Here is a 17,700-nt window from a genome sequence, read left to right on the forward strand (position 1 = left end):
AAGGAATGAAAAGGAATTTGAAATGATGTGAAATAAGGAACATTAAAAGCTAAAAATAAGCTGTGCTAATAATTATTTGGGTTTATCAATTGCTTTTATGTTTCCAAGAGGGAAAAGCTGAAATATTACATTCAAAAGAATTAAGAAGGCAGGGGAGACCTTCAATGTTTTCAGAGGCAATTGTACATCTGATCATCGTTGAAAGTTTACAAGATCATATTATTTCTATCTAATTATATTTTTTTCTTTATTGGGTTGTAAAATAAACTTTTTTAAGATGACAGTCGGTGTCCCAAACTATTATCTTTTGCTGAATACATGAAAGAAAGATCAAAATAAAAAGTGTCCCAAGTTAGGGAGGGAGGTCCCTAACTTGGGACAATGAAAACTTTTTTGTTTTATTTTTAAAGGGACAAATCTACACACTTATACCTTGTCTTGAAGGGACGTAGTAAGGCACATCCTGAAAGTAGAATACTTCGTTCGAATGGAAAACGTATGATTAATATGCTACTAGAGGTAAAAGTTCAAAACTGCCCCAAGTATGGGCATTTGACTGTACAAAAAATTAGCAGTAATTTTTAGCGTTTATGACGAAAAAATCATGATTTTTAACTTTTTATGGACTTCTAAAACCTGGGTCCAGTCGTATTCGACTTGGGGCTCCAAATAGTAGGAAGTTCATTTTCGGTTCAATTACTTAGTTTGACGCCGATAAATATGCATCCAAAAACTCGCTAACACCCAAAACTCAAACTGTAGCGAAATACAAACAAACATTTATTTATTTATATTGGCCTTTTAAATTGAATTTTTCAGTGAATCCAAGTGTGAATCCAAATGGATTCGCATTCACAGATGTGAATCGGAAATGATTTGGATTTATAGGTCTGAATCCGAATAGATTCGGATTCATAGGTATAAATCCGAATTTCGTATTCGGATTCACACTTGCAAATATGAATCTATTCGAATTCACACTTGTGAATACGAATGTATTCGTATTCGGATTGACACGTTAAGGTGCTGTGAATCAAATTCGGATTTACGAATATGAATCTGCCCATCTCTGCTGCCCAGCATCGTTAATTTTATGAGTTTTCATTTTACCATGCATTAACTTGTTGCATTTATTATTCCAGTTTTAATTCAATTGGTATTTTTGAATAAAATTTTTCTTATTCAAAGCATTTTTTGCGCGTTTTACCTTTTCATGATAATCAGTGAATTATTTAAGGAAGCGGGATTCAACTATTCAATATCGTTTAGAACGGATCTTACCAAAAAACCACACAATCAACGAAATTAAAAAAAAATCCAAATTCATAGCATTTAGAAGAGCATCGAAAAACATGTTTATGGCAAAAAAATTTAATGCCCTCGCGACCTCGTTATCGAAATATAAGGTCATAAAGTTAACCGAAATTTTAAGTAAATTCGCCAAATTTAGCGAGTTTCGTTTAGAAATGGAAGGTTTGGCGCGAATTCAAAATTTGCATCTGCCAAGACATCTCATTGCCATTGTTGGTCTTCACCAAAGTGCGTGAAAGATGTTTTAAGTTAATTCGTTACTCATGGGTGACTACCGGGACGGTGGGGAGGGGGGAGGTAGTCGGGCGCAGAGTACGCCATTAAAGTTTTTAGAGGGGTATTTTTCAGGGGTATTTTCTCTCATCTGGTAGAAGCTTTTATTTTTGTGGAATCTTCAATGTATTAGTGGGCGGGGGGGGGAGGCGGCTTAACTATAGGGCATTTTTTGAAAGTTAAAATTTTATTGCTCCCATCCTCTTATCTTGTTCCAATGAGCGAAAAAGCAGGCGGTGCAAAATTTCCCTTCATTTGGACAATTTCTAGGGGGTGCCTCAAATGTCTTGAAGTTCAATCAGTCCTAGAAATCTAGTAGTAAATTTTTTTAAAGATTACATTTTCTTTAATAATGCAACTATTTCAAACGAATTAGTACATTTTATTATGACAAATAGTTTCAAAACAGTGAATCCAAAACAGTGTGAACAAGCGAATGTTGAACATTATTTTTTTCATTTGTAGTATCAGTAGGGCAGTTTTTGCGGTCTTTAGCAATGATGTGAAAAACATTTTTTTTTTCTCACTTCTATTAATCGAGGTTGGAAAATATCATCAAATAAGGATAGAACCATAGTTTTGGGAGCCAAATATCAAACATGGTTTGAAAATTTTTGGACAGCAAACTTACTGATTTCTAAATCAATATCCTTAGAATTGATCAGTTGACGCATGAATAGAAAATCTCCATATGGAGCATTAACAGCTTCCGGGGAGAAAAACCAGCCTTGATCGTAGAATCAAGCAAAATAAACACACAAACCTTTTAAAGAGTTTACTTCCGTTTAGATATGTGACACTGATCCAAAAACAGTCAAATCTTGAGCATATTAATAGCTTTTGATATCCACCAAGCATGACTTACAGCTCTTGACTTACATAATGATATCCCATTCTTTGGAATCCAGAAGAGAAATATTATAGTTAATTATATAGCAAACCTTGGGTTGTTTCTGAGTAGAAAGTGTTGATCAAAAAATCTGAGCATGTTTGAGCATAAATCATCAGGTACTTCCATCGCTACTAGTTGTATATATTTTTTTTGCAGTTTTGTCCTGGTTTCTTTAAATCTTTTGAAAAGTTATATGTCTGGACCAGAAGTTGCACTGATTAGAAAGTAAAATTATCCCCTTAAAACTAACTCAAAAACATGACGACGACAAAGGACAGCAGGGAAGCATAAGATGCCCAAACGTTTCTGCAGCAACTATACAAATAGGTAAATCTCATGTCTATCAGGTATTTTACACCTATCAGAAACTTCAGAAAGACAAGGAATAAAAAACTGTAGTATACCTCATGTTTCGGTAAGAGTCGTAATGCCTGTACTGGTAAATGTCACTGCTGCGGTGTTATTTGCTGGTGTTTGCTCATTAATGACAGAAGGGCAGTCACATTCGTAAAAACCATGACTGCTTGAAACTAAATTATAAGTTGTTGATGCGACACATTTTCATTCCATTTCTTCATAAGTTCTTTTCTCTTCGAAGAACTTTTTTTTTCATTAATTTTTTCTCCTCCTTTTGTACTGTTTTTTTTTTTTTTTAATAGTACCAACCATAGAGCCCGTTAATCATTTTTGGCACTGAAGAATAAGAAATTTCCTATCCTTTACATTTTTTATCTCTTCCAAAGCATCTACATGCACAATGACGACGAGATCGTCCATAATTTCCTGTCTCTCTCCTCAAAAAGATCTCTTCTCCCCTCCTCCCCCCCCTTTCACTGAAGTTCTGAGGAAAACATTCTGTATATTGTTATCATGCATCATGGAGTTAGACTAATTTATGAATTCAAAAGTTCGTTCTTCTAGTTGGAATTCATGATTTTTACCAAAAAACAGAAATTTCTTGAGTCACTAATGCTGCACTTTCCTTTTTTGTCCTACTTACAATTTTTTGATTGTAATAAAAAAAAAGGAGCTGAAAACTGGCCTGTTCGATGATAGCTCCCCTTTTTATAATTTGAATGGGATATGTTAATACTTTAGAAAATCGATATAAAAATCTCTTCTTAACTTATATGAATAGCTACCGGAAGTGGTTGGTGACATTTTAACAGTCTAGGTTGAGCGTGACAAAAGTAACCAGCAGCACAAACCACTCCTAAGTGAAAGTTAATGATAAGACAATGTTATACATAGTTAGAAAATAATTAAAGGATGCATATTTCGTAAAAATAAAGGTATTAATAAAAATATACTCAGAAAAATAAAAGTAAAAATAAAGTTTACCTAGTCGCATAAAAATAAATATGGATTCATTTCGGAATAAAAATAATACATTACCTTTCATTATACAAATGGGAAACATGAAATGTGTTCTCACATTCACTTAAAAGCAAGCGCCATGTTTTGAAAAACACTGCATGTTAACAAAGTTCATAAAACTCAAATTAAATTATACTTCTAATTTTAAAATCACCAATAAATGTATGTATTCTCACAAAATTAACTTGACCACAAACTAACAGAAAAACTTAAGTGATATTGTTGCAGAAATGATAGCAGCACGAAAACGTCTTGAGCCGCGAACGTCATGGCGAAAAAGATTCGTCGCCTGAAAAGGAGCCAGAGGAAAATTGCAAGAAAGGTATACTAGGTCGCAGGAAAACGCAGTTTGAGTAAAGTAAATCTTGTAACAGGAGGTAAAGCAATAAAAAATGCAAAATCTGCAAGAAATTTTTCTAAAAATTAGTAAGGAAAAAATCGGTTTTTCGGTGAAAATTCGATTATTTCATGCTGTTTGAGGCACTCCTTAAACATTTCTGGTTGAGCTGATATTTTGCATGTATCATGTTTTTTGTTCATTAAAACAAAATTGGGGGTGGGAGTGAACTTTTTACGAAGTTGAAAAATAAAGGCCACCCTTGGGGAGGGGGTAACAGTATCGCTCTTGATGGAAATAGACACCCCTGCTTCACTTGTTTGTATCACGGTTAGTGATGCAAAATACCCGGGTATTTATTTTTAGGGGTAAATACCCAGGGTATATACCCGGGTAAATACCCAAAATGGGTATTTACCCGGGTATTTATTTCAAAAATTTATATTCAACTAAAATACTTTTCTGTATGTATTCCACTATGTATATATATATATATAACCAACCGTATACAAAACAATAAATTTTTGTATTTTGTAGTAAGTTACCGCCCTAAAGCCAGGGCTAAGGCAGAAATACTTAAAATACACCGCCAGCTCAGTTATTCCATCCGAGGACTGCAGTTTCGTGCTTTTTAGCACTCATCAGCCCGGAATAGGAATCGCATGAGCTGGAGGCAAAAAATCTCTTAAGGGAGACAAGAGAGCCAAACAAACTGGTAGCTATTGTAGAATTAGCAAACCAGATGAGCGACCGCAGCATTAAAAGGCTCCCTTAAGAGATTTTTCGCCTCCAGCTCATGTGATTCCTATTCCGGGCTGATGAGTGCTAAAAAGCACGAAACTGCAGTCCTCGGATGGAATAACTGAGCTGGCGGTGTATTTTAAGAATAAATTTTTGCCCAAAAACTGTATTTTGATCACAAATTTAAATAATAATTGTGTGAAACAACTTAGCTATCTAATATGATATTCAGATTAAATGTGTTGGGTATGCTTAATCAATGTTGATAGCCAAATTTCAGATATAAAAAGCCATTCTACAAAAAGTAAAAAGGTTAACTGGTTACAAAAAAAATGGCAAACATTAATTTTTTAAGATCCAAATCTTTTATAACCCAGTAATATGTCCCTGCATGACATCAAAATGTAACGAAATGTCGCTCCCAATTTATTATTACTATTTATTTACTTATATCTTTTCAGAAATTTCCTTCAAACCTAGTTCAAGTGTTCAGGTGTATTCTGCATCTCATATATATATATATACAATGGCATATAACAAAAAGGAATTAAGCATTTAAAAAAAGGGGGAGGAATAAAAAAATATATATAAACAAAGCCAAAGAAAAAGAAAGCTGCTTTGAGATTGAACTCACCAGCATTGGAAATCTCAAAGTATTCAGTATCAGAACAACAAAGCAACACAAATGGATAGTTAGGCAAACGCACTACAAATCCAAAAAATGCAATCTTTGAAGCGGCAGACAAATTTTGAAAAGATAAAAAAATGGGGAGAGAATGCAATGAAAATACAAATGCCTGGTGTGAAAATAATCATTTACCACCGGCAAAGACAAATTCTCGAAAATTATATCAAAATTTTCTTGTAAATTATCCTGTCATCCTATTTAAGTTTTAAAATAATTCATTCTAAATTCTGAGGAGGTTTTTTTTTTTGATAAGATTTCACAAAGCATTTAATTAAAAAAATTATAATGTCTAAATTTTTATATTTTTAATCTTTCGTTTTACGATTTATGTTTTAAAAAGAAAATCATCACCTTTTGATACCATCTAATTTTTTTTTTTTTTTTTGCAAAATGCACAAGTACTAGAGGATTTATTACCCAACCTTCCGTTTGGGTATTTACCTTCGGATAAATACCCAAAACATTATTTACCTTCCCACCCTACATCACTAATTCCGTGTATTAAAAATAGTTTGAATCACGAAGTACTAGGGAGCAAATGCAAATGAGCAAGGCAACAGAAAACAATATTTTGATTTTTTTTATTTTGCTTATTAACGTGAAAGCTGTTTCTATATTTGCCACGTTATCACTTAAACAGCAATAAAATAAATAACATCATAGTCTTAATAACTTATCAGTTTATTCTTCCAAACATCCCTCATGCTTCCTTTTTTTTTTTTTTTTCATTTTGGAAATGACTAACCTAGATTGTGATTTTGAAATCCTGAAGTTCATCATTGAACTGTTTCTACTTCTCCAATTATGACATTGAAAAGAAAGATTCTTTGGTTCACACGATATGTTTCTTTCATAATTTCATCAAGTCTTTCAATGAAAAATATTATAAACTGTAATACATATGTATGTATCAGTTTTACCAATTATTTTATATTTAGATTTAAAAAAAAAAATTCCCATTCACTTTTTACTTTTTTTTTTTTTTTTGTAAAATACCCAGTTTTTGGGTATTTACCCAGGACTCGGGTAAATACCCGGGTAAATACCCAAAAAATATTTACCTACCCGCTGGGTATTTATCCGATCCACATCACTAATCACGGTTCAAAACCACTATCAAGATTATATATAAGGTGAGAATTTTTTTCCAGAACTACAACTTTAAATCAAGATTTAACTTAAGTTTTATTTTATTATTGGTGATAGAAGCAGGCTCACCGCTTAAGGGGGTCAGGAGGTGGCAGTTGACCCTCCTAATATTTAAAAAAAAATGTACTTGCTAAAGTAAGTGTAGTGTAGAAGGGAAAGGAGGCGCGGGGGAACGCCGTAACCGGAAATATTTCGATTTTTTTTTTTTAAACAATGCAAATTTAAAGTAAACTGATTCTAAGCCATCTTTTTTTTTTCTGGCGAGCAGCAAATTTTTCTTTTTTTTTTTTTTTTTTTTTTGCTTTTTTTCCATATTTTTTATTTTAGCTTTACTGTACAAATTTGCTTCTTTGGTTTCCACTAAAAATTAAGCATGAAAAGAGCGTCATATTCAAACGTTTTCCTTTACGGAATCCAAAACGTGTTAAATCAAATATCTCAAAAATTCATTTCTGAAATTACTGCGCTTTAACTTCCCACGGTAGAATTGACCCTTCCCCTGGCAAATTTTGAAGGGACAAGCAGAACAAAAGTATATTTTATCATTTCAGTGTAATTTAAGTAGATTTTACTTCAGTACTTAAAGGGTTAATTGAAACATTATTAATGTAATATATATTTTACGTATTTCTTAACATAGTTCTAATAAGTATTAATTATTAGTATTTCTTTTAGATTCTGTGCAAAGTTGATTTGTATACCTAAGGCAATAGAAACTTAAGAAAAACTTTTAAAAAAAGCAGGTTAATGGTAAATACAAATAAGAGATATAATAAAATAAAATGAAAGAAGCCTGTCGAAAGGGCAAAAATATGCTACTGACTCTGACAAATATGATACTGAACGAAATACGTAATGATTTTGCCACAATTTTCTATCTTTTAGATAGAACATTGTGGCACCAGAAACATTTCATGAATTTATGTCGTGTACAGATATTGCAACCGTCAAACTCCCTCGAAATGCAAAATTGCAAAGGAGATGGCCGAGCTTGTAATAAGCCAGACTTGTACCAGGCTGACTTGTATTAATCTGGAAATGAATAAATCAATGTAGTTTGGTTGAAACATAACTTGTAAAAGTTATCCCAGTATTTTTCAAAATGAATAAATAATATGCAATATGTTGTGGATTTACGTTATAGCCACTTCTAGCTGCAGTGCAAATTTTGTTCGGATAGCAGGGGTTGTTGTAACGTACGTCGACTATATTAATAATTTTTAAGAATAAGAATAACTATTTCCCTCTATCCATGGTTTCATTTCCGATATCGATAATTTTTAAATGCATATTATTGACAATTACTATCCGTTGTTTTCTTTTTATAATTACAATTTTTTTTCGGTTTTAAATTAAAAATGAAATATTTTTCCTCACATTGGTCAGTCAATAAAACCTCATGCATTGATTATAACTTTAAAAAAAAGAACTAATTCATGACCATCTTATTTCAACATCAAAGACTATCCATGTTATTTTCTGTATATGAGCTCAAATTAGTCTTATTTTTGTACTTATTCATATTAATTATCCCAGATTATTAAGAAATACTTACTACACATATTTCATTTATAAGAATTAACACTTAAATTAGTTAAGTTTAATACACCTAAAATACAGAAAAATTCTGAAATGTATTGTTACCACGAATGAAATAATAAAACTTACGTTTAATTTCATTGTAAACTTGTCGTTTCTTTGGATAAAGCTTACTACTTTCCACTTCATAGGCTTGATGGTAATTTTTTAATTTAACACGCACAAGTAAAGGATTAATGCAAAACATCTTTCACACGCTTTGCAGATGACCCAAAATGGAAATGAGATGCCTTGCAAGATGCTGACGATGTTTTTAATTTCTTGCAAAGTCTTTAAATTTGGCGACTTTTCTTGAGATTTCGGTAGACTTACATTTCGAAAACGAAAGGACGAGGGCACACAATATATGGATCAAAAATATGTCGAAATGTGCTCTTTCGAATGCGATCGTTTAAAATTTTTTTCCATCATTATTGAAGTCATGTGGTTTCCTGGTTAGTAGCTCTTTAGTTTGAAATTGGCCCAAAGAGACATTAAAAGAATTTTTAAACACAGAGTTTAACTGTTCATTCTCATATTATCATGTAACATTATTTATTTTGAATTTGCGTTGTGAGTATAGCCCCTACATAGGAGAGGCTAGAGGTTCCTCAGCAACAGGGCCGGAAATGAGAAGGGGCCCAGGATGAAACGAGCTGATGTGTGCATCACATGACTTCCTTTTAACTCCAATTTAATGTCATTTCCCCATTATTGGCAATTTTGATGTGATTCAATTGTTTACTCTCTAAATATCATCAACAGTGGAAAAATTGAAACCAAATATAAAATTAAAAAGAAAATCGCCAAATTTGTCGCCAAGTTGGCGACAAAAGACTGGCTACATATCGCCAAGTGTCCGACAAATTATAACACCACTTGAGTTTACATCGAAATTAACAATGATTTCCTCCCAAAAAGGGGCAAAAGTCCCTTTTAGGAACATCCGAATGCAACCAAAACGGAAGGTGCACAACTAGGCCCCACTAGGAGTCTACGTTCCAAATTTCAGCTTTCTAGGACATACCGTTTTTGAGTTATGCGAGATACATACGCACATACATACGTACATACGAACGTCGAGAAATTCGTTGTAATTAACTCGGGGGTCGTCAAAATAGATATTTCGGGTGTTTGTAGGTTCCTAGGTATCCACTATATATCTACGTGTGGTGGGGTCGAAAAAAAACTCACGATTCATTCGGGGATGAGAAAAATGGAAATTAAGGCCGATTTTTGAGTGAAAATTTTTTTGCGAATACAATACTTCCTTTTTTGTAAAAGGAAGTAAAAAAGGAGCGATTAAAACCTATGTCATTACACTATTGGCGAACATTGAAGGGTCCATGACTTAATATGGCAAGGGGGCTACGTAATAAATGCGGGGGCTGTGGATCTGACACCAAAAAAAAAAAAAAAAAATCAAACACAAAACACTTTTTTATCCAGTTTTATCAAGTTAGAAAAAAAATTAAAAAAATATAGATGCCTGTATGCTATTTTAAAAACAACTTTTAATGTTTAAATAAAATAAAATTTTATCACTGATCACTCAGTTATTACGTCGCTTAACTTCAAATGCTTCACATAAAATATTTAAAGCACGCAATTTCTTTTCCTTTGGAGGTTATCCTGACAACGCGTGCAATGAAATTTCATCACGGAATTATGGAAAAATTCCGCCACAAAGTGAGAAATATCGGCTGTCAGAAGCGGCTTTATTAATGTCTTTCTCATCGAGCAGCGGTAAATACCTAATTATCGAAGCACCCTTAACGACCAGCCCATTAGTATGTCGTTCATCATTCTTTGGCCAATATTTATTTATTGGAAGTCAGTCTTTTTGAAAAACGCTTTTACAGAAATACCAGGTGACGCTGCTTTGTCACAATACGAGTACGAACTGTAAATGCATCCATACAGTCAGGGGAACATATCAGAATAGAATTTGAAAGATGAAAACCAAACTCGTATTAGGAAAGAATATTCAAAAATGATAATTCTGTAAGTGAAATGCTGTTCTCTAATGTGAGTGTTTAATTAATGTTGAATATTTTGCAATTTTAGTTGTAATTCTGAAAATGTTTAAATGATCTTTTTATCTTTTTAAATGATTGAAAATGAATGCAGTTGAGTACTAACATTTTTAATTCGTTATATCCAGAAGATTTTTCGCTTACTTTAGAAGTTTTGTGGGATCTGAATTTGAAGTAAAAGTAGTTCAATAGCAAAAAAAAAAAAAAAAAAAAAACGATAATTACATGAAACTTTCCATAACTTCAGAACACAGAAGTTTTTTTTTTAACGTTAATGTTAAATTATGTCGTTTCCCTGTGACCGCCAAATTTCAGAGGAAAACTTATTAGCCTTTTAGTTTGACATAAAACACGGTAAATAATTTTTTTACGTGGTTTTAACCGATATTTACATCGCATTGAGTAATAAAAGGAGGGACAAAAAGTATTTTTTTTAAGCTGAAAATGTAACAATGATTTGACGACTTCTTCAGAAAAAATACTTTTAGCGTTCAGAATTCAATAATGCCCGTATCCAACCCCCTCCAATTAACACGCACACACACAAAAAAAAACTTTTAGAGAAGCAATTTATATGACACGTGCTGTGGGTAAGTAGGGGAAGCTGCTGTACCCACGGACGGTTGTACCTACAGACGTTGGTCGGGAAATTCCAGGTATCGTTTAGAGAGATTCTAATTGGAGTAGGGATTCAACGTGTAATTCACACCCCTCTCCAATACATCAAACGAACATTTAAGATTCTGTCACATTTTTTCGGTTTTAGTAGGATCTAAATATAAAAAAATTTGAGCAATTTCTTTTTTTTTTTTCGTTTGTTGTAGATTGTATTATTCATTTTTGTTGTAGGTATCATGATTCCCTATATTTTAAAGGTTTTGCTTCTGATTTTTAATGTTGTAAAACTGTAGTCTTGTCGATGTGACTGCCTTGCAAAACCAAAATGGCATACCTTTGTACCCAAGGACACACAACCATGTATCCTGTTTACCCACGGACAACAATTTTAAGTATTTCTGGGTCACATCCGAATCTTCTTACAATGTGAAGTACCTCAAAATGGGGCCTTGTCATCAACGTCCGAAATATTGTTTCAACAATGATGATGAATTTGAAGTAGGGCTTGAAGATCTAGTGTTGAAGTAACCCCCACCTGTTGTAGGATCTACAGACCGTCAATCCCGCCTGTTTTCATTTGAAGTCGACTTTTCTAGATTTCTGTTGGTTTAATCTTTTTTGTAATGGGTTAATTTTGGTTAAAGGTTTCAATTTGCATATAAATTGAAGTTATTATGTAGGTACATAGAGAGCCATACTATCATGAATCTAGTTATTTTTTGTTTAAAAACATATTCATTTTATTCATAACATCATTATCTCTCTTAAGACTGATAACGTTTTTAGAGTTCACTAATGTTAAAGATTAAGGAAAATTAAAAAAAGGGAAAAAACCGATAATTTTCAAAGTTTAATTTCTGTTGGGTATTTTATTTAATTTTATTTTCAATGCATGTTTAAAGTATTTCAATATAAAATGGCTTATGAAAATGTATTGAGTATAATTGAGTACCTCAGACCTATTTATATATTTTTTTATATGTCCATGGGTACAAAGGCACCGGCTTGGGGGTGAACGGGTTGTTGTACCCACGGACAAAAAAGACGGTTTTTAAGAAAAATTTTTTGAGGCTGGAAGGTTTGAGATTTTTACCTGACAAAAATTGCCAAATTACATGATAAGTTGTGAATTCTGCCAGAATTTTTTCCGATCGATTATCCATTCCCAGAGACCAGCAAAAATTGAAAAGCAAATTTTGACCGTGGGTACAGCAGCTTCCCTTATTTTTCAAATGTGATGAGCAATTGAAACAAAATTCGCCAAGATTCTTGCCTTTAGTAAAATTCTGCACCTAGACGTATTATTTTCATACGGGTAAAAATTTCACAAACTTTCTGATGAATAGTAACTTGTAAGTTCTTACTACTCTGTTACATCATCACACAAAATTATGAAAAGAGCTACAAAAATCTTCATTTGTACTAAGCATATTCAGAACAAAAAAAAAAAAAAAACGCTTAGCATCGATCCACTGTTTTTGACCACGCGAAATTTATGGATCGGCGAAGTTTTGGCAGCGAAGTTTTGACCCCAAACCATTTTTTATACGGTGTAACACGCTGACCATTGAAATTTGACCCCCCTTTCAAAAAATTCTGGATCCGCCCTTGATGTTGGTCATTGTATCAGTATATTTGATTCATTACAGCAATGGGTGAATGCTAGTTGGTAACACCGAGTCGCAATTTCAGTGAAAGTTTTTGGATACTTTCGTTAAATTTACCTCACTTTTAAGAGACATTTAAAACTTGAGCAGTTTAACTTACTGCACTGTCAAGCAAGTAATCTTGGGTTTCATCCACGTTTCTGTCGCCTCTTTTAGAGTCGTGCCAAATATATATATATATGAAAAAAAATGTCAGATTTTTCCATTGCTTTCTTCTTTAAAGTTACAGAAGTGCTCAAACATTGTATTTTGGCTAATCTAGCGGATTTTGCAATTTGTAACACTCTTTTATTATTTTTTAAGTGTAATTTTCTGAATTTTAAAGTTTAGAGATGGTTTTTAAAATGTTTATAAATTTTACGCTTTTTTAAAATTGCTGAACTTATGAAAACTCAGACCTCGAATTAAAATACCAATTCAATCTCAAAAAAATATATATGCTTGATTTTTATTGTCTTCTTTAATCTTAAATCCACCGTTTATCATATGACACACCAAGAAGGTGATTGCTTGTGAAAATATTTGTCTTATGAGAGGCAAAAGTTGGAAAACCTTTACATGGGGGGGGGGGGGGGGGAGAATTGCGGGATTAGGAATCCCGCGGGATTAATCCCGCTAAATATCATGCGAGATCCTGCGGGATTCGGGATCGGGATTTTGGGGTTGGAAACCCTAGACTAAGGACAGTTTACACGACAGAACAAGTTGGGGTTTTTACCCCTCTGTATCTTAGCCCCATGAAAAACCCCGGAGTTGATTCTTGGTATACTCCATCTCTTGTGGTCCCTGAGTCATTAAACAAAGTGAAGAAGCTAAATTAAAATAGCCCCCAAGCTGTTGTAAAACATTTTAAAAAACTTCATGAAAATAACCCGTCAAATAAATAAACTAATAGAATTTATTGCCAAGTTGTAAAACACTCGAAAACAAAATAATTTAAAACATAATATTTTATTATCCAAGTAGTTTTCTTTGCTACAGAGAGGATACAAAGATTGCAATAAAATTTAAACGGCTCAATTCTCGCGAAACGAACATAGAGTCTTACTGGTCAGAAGATATCATGACGTAACACTAAGCTTGCCATTATTGTTTCTTAAAAACAAAAAATACGTTGTTTCAATTGAAAATTTATGACTTGAAATTCTCAACTCTAAAAACACAGACAAAGTAATAATATCTATGCAAAAAAGATGTGATATCTCATTAAAAACAACCCTGTTGCAAAAATTCCCCGCCAAGAAAACCTTTACCTCTTCCCTACAAAAAAGAAAGTCTTCGTCCTCAACCCCAAAACCTTCAACCTTAAAGTTATATCTAGTTTTCCCGCCAAGTATCTGCCAAACTACCATCCTCCCCGTTTTCCTCTTTCATCACAACTATTTTCGCTAGAATCTGCCCCCATCACGAACTCCTTACCAGTGAGGATAGATCCTTTAAATTGTTTTCAAGGCTGTGTGGCGGGAAGCTTTGTTAACTCAGGTAGTTTTTTCGAGAGCAAAGAGCTACCCGTTAAACAGGATTGAAAACAATTTTATTATTTTAAGAGCCCATTTTATTATTTCACTTATTCTAACATGTATAATATACTTGTTTAAAATTTCTTTCTCTTTTTCCCCTATATAACTGCATAGCTGTTTACGTTTCGGGACAAATTATAATTTCCTGAGAGGGTACGTCTAACGTACATTTTCATACGCACGAAAATTACTTCAAATTTCTGAAGTACGTAAGAAGAAAATATTCACTGGAATGTGTTTGTTATTCAAGTGTCAATTTAACACATCAATTTAACACAAACTACAGTAAGCTTTTTCAGTTCAAGAATAAGAAATATATTCCATATAGTTTAGTTATTTCAAGGCGCAGGGAATATTTTTTCCCCAGCTCTCCAGCATAATTCAAATTATTATATATTTTATCTCATACTATTGATCTCAGTTGCGCTTGACAAAATTATTATTGACTGAAAATAATATGAAAATGTACTCGGGTTTGTTCAACTATAAAAGTATACGTATAAAACAGTAAAGGTATAGCAAAAGTTATTAAGTCACTTTCACATCACACAGCATCAAACGTAGACTGCAGATCGCGTAAGTACGGTACAAAAATACCTAATGCACACATCACAATATCACATAATATCACAAAAGGAAAATGAATCTCAGTAACCTAGAATTTTCAGATTATCATAGAATTTCTGTTCCTCCTGCATTATTCTAAACATTATTAAAGGAAGTATCCTCTGGTATATCCAATTAAGAAAGAGATAAATGAAAAGGGCCACGGTAAAGGAATTGTAAAATGCGTTGAATCTTTTACATATCATAAACTACTGTTGAGTGTTGAATAGGAATCGTGTAAGTACAAAACAGAGATATTTAATGAAGTATGAGATAGGAAAAAATAGCAATGGACTGTAATTCTGAAGTTGAGTTGCACTTTTTATCTTTCTTGTGTAGCTCTAGACATTACTTTATCTCATGTTACTTGATCAGGTCCCGATCACAAGTTTCCATGCTCCGGTATTTTCAGCTTTTCTTGCCTCCTTTAAATAATCTATTAACTTTACATGGTCAATGCCACAATCTGCTTTTCAAATCTGTTCTTATAAAATATTACATGCAGTTTTTTTTTTAACCTTTAAACTACAAATTAATATAAATAAATTTTAACCCCATGAGCATTTTGCTCGTAAAATCAATCTGAAAGCAGTAATCTAACTCAAAAAAATTTAATTTATTTATTTATTTTTCACGTCGAAGAAAATAGTAAAGAGCAAATTCTATTTTATCAAGGTTTAGTTGCTAAAAATACAATTTGAATAGCTTAAAGTGATGAAAATCTAGTTTAGCTTGGAGTAGGTATTTACCTGACCTCGGTTTGTAGTTTTAGGTTTAATCACATCAACCGCAAGATATATACTAGGGTGGGTCGAAAGACACTTTTTTCTAATAAATTAATAGCGCGGAAAACTTGCGCATTGGCATCCTAATAACGGGAAAATAATTAAAACATTTATAAATATTCTTTGAAATCGCCCAAGAGCCCTCACATTGAAAAAAAAAAATAGAAAAAATTGGCAATTTTTAAAAGACGTATATTTTTCTCAAATCATAATTTACTTCATTTCTAATAGTATAAAAAAATACTCTTTGTAGTAAGCAAAATGTATGGAAAAAACTTGGAGTCACATTGTCAATCATTTGAATTCGCGCAAAAAGCATTAAAGTACCATTTTTTAAAGTAAAAGTCATTATTTCAAAAATTCTCAAGCTGACAAAAAACTATAAAAATCAACTATTAAATATCCGTTTCAATGTTTTACATACATTTCTCTTATCCTGAAATGACTCAGGACTCACCACGTGCAAGCCCGTAATTTCAAATTTTATCGGGGGAGGGGGGCTCAAAGGGTTCAAATTCATTGGAAGTTTTAACGTAAAACAGCAAAATCGCGCCCTTTAAAAAGTATATTGCATTCATTTCTGTATGTTACTTCCAGAAGGAGATTACTATCAATTTGTATTTCATATTTATCTACATATTACTTTGAATGTTATTTTAAAAAATACCTGATAATGTTCCATCATTTTATTTAAAAAAAAACGATCTTAACACGAAGATTTAAAGTACAAAAACGTCGATCTTGCTTGTAATCTTAAGTCATTAAACCATCAAATAATCTGAATTTTACATTTTAATAAGATTCATAACTTAAATATTTCATGATTATAAAAAATTAATCGGATTAACCACTTCTGAAATTAGTCTAACTAAATACTTCTTTTTAATCGATGCTGTGTAAATTAAATCTTTCTAAAAAAGGAGTGATCTCCGTCTTTAAAAACATAAATAAATAATGATTATACCAGTCCTGAATCTATACATTTTGCCCCCCCCCCTCCTGCAAAAACTCTGTAAAGCTCCTACCCAGAGACCAGCACTGTATATCTGTAACGTTATAAATATTTCTTAGTGCTACTTCCCCCCCCCCCCCAATTTCTTGGGTCATTAGGCTCTTTAACAACTGATGGGTACGCAGATCCAGGCCTGGATTATACATTAAATCCCTTCAAAAACTGTGCGAGTTAAAATGATTACATTAATTCTGGAACAGTTCTAACTTAACGCATCAAATAGTTGAGAAAAACACCGGTATTAACCATATTTTTTTCCAATTTGGTTCTGTAATATGTTTATATGGAGTATACTTTCAGTACAAAAGTTCGTAGGTTTTATTTCTTAAATTCACTACATGCACTGGTATTTTGCATTTTAAAAAGATTCTAATGAAAAAACACATACACATTTTTTTTAAATAGTTTCATTTTTTTAAAATAAAACATAAAAAGTGATAAAGTTTAAAGCATTTTCCTCTTTATCTACCTAAAACAAAAAAAATCATAACATCGGTTTTTAACTTTTGCATTTATTGATGGGGTTTGACAAAATGAATAAATTTATAACTTGCTTACCTTTCTTCACGTGTCCTTCTCATGTCGTTACTTTTCCAAAATCTTTTAAACAGTCCCGTTTCTATCTTATATCATCAAGGTAATCCAAATGTCCACAAGCACACCTCTCCGTTATACTCGACGGCAACTATTGCCGGCACCCATGCCGCAGACGATAGGTCCGGGTCGAACCGACCTCCATCGACTGCTCACTCAGACATCACTGAGGCAGCTTCGGCAAATCGGGAATTGTTCTGTAGCGCCTCCTAGCGCCGTTATATTTGGTTTTGGTTTCGAGCGGGCCTCTTTCCGTTACGAAACAAGCGCATCCCTACAGCGAAATTGTTCGAAAAAACAGGGTGAGAGACTCCACAAGTGGTAGGGGTTCTAGCTGTATGATGCTCAGGGAGAGCTCTAATCGAATCGCGGACTGAGGCTCAATACCGGAAAAGGTCATCGGCAGATGTTAAAGCAAATTCATGTCGCGAAAGAATTTTCTCTCCAAAGAATAAATAGGATTTAAAAGTTCACAAAATGTTATTTCCAATTGAAAGCATTTGCATTTTTATGAGT

General features: G+C 32.9%; 1 long non-coding RNA gene across 2 annotated transcripts in view; it reads right to left on the reverse strand.

The window, feature by feature from the left end:
• The window catches only part of LOC129235209 (uncharacterized), a 564,511-nt gene extending 547,190 nt beyond the window's left edge, over nucleotides 1-17,321 (reverse strand). For both annotated transcript variants that reach the window (XR_008581574.1, XR_008581573.1), the window contains exon 1: nucleotides 17,149-17,321. This is a non-coding gene — a long non-coding RNA (uncharacterized LOC129235209). The remainder of the gene's footprint in view (nucleotides 1-17,148) is intronic.
• Nucleotides 17,322-17,700: the final 379 nt, after the last annotated feature.

The sequence above is a fragment of the Uloborus diversus genome, chromosome 2 (assembly GCF_026930045.1).
Source record: "Uloborus diversus isolate 005 chromosome 2, Udiv.v.3.1, whole genome shotgun sequence".
NCBI lineage: Eukaryota > Metazoa > Arthropoda > Arachnida > Araneae > Uloboridae > Uloborus > Uloborus diversus.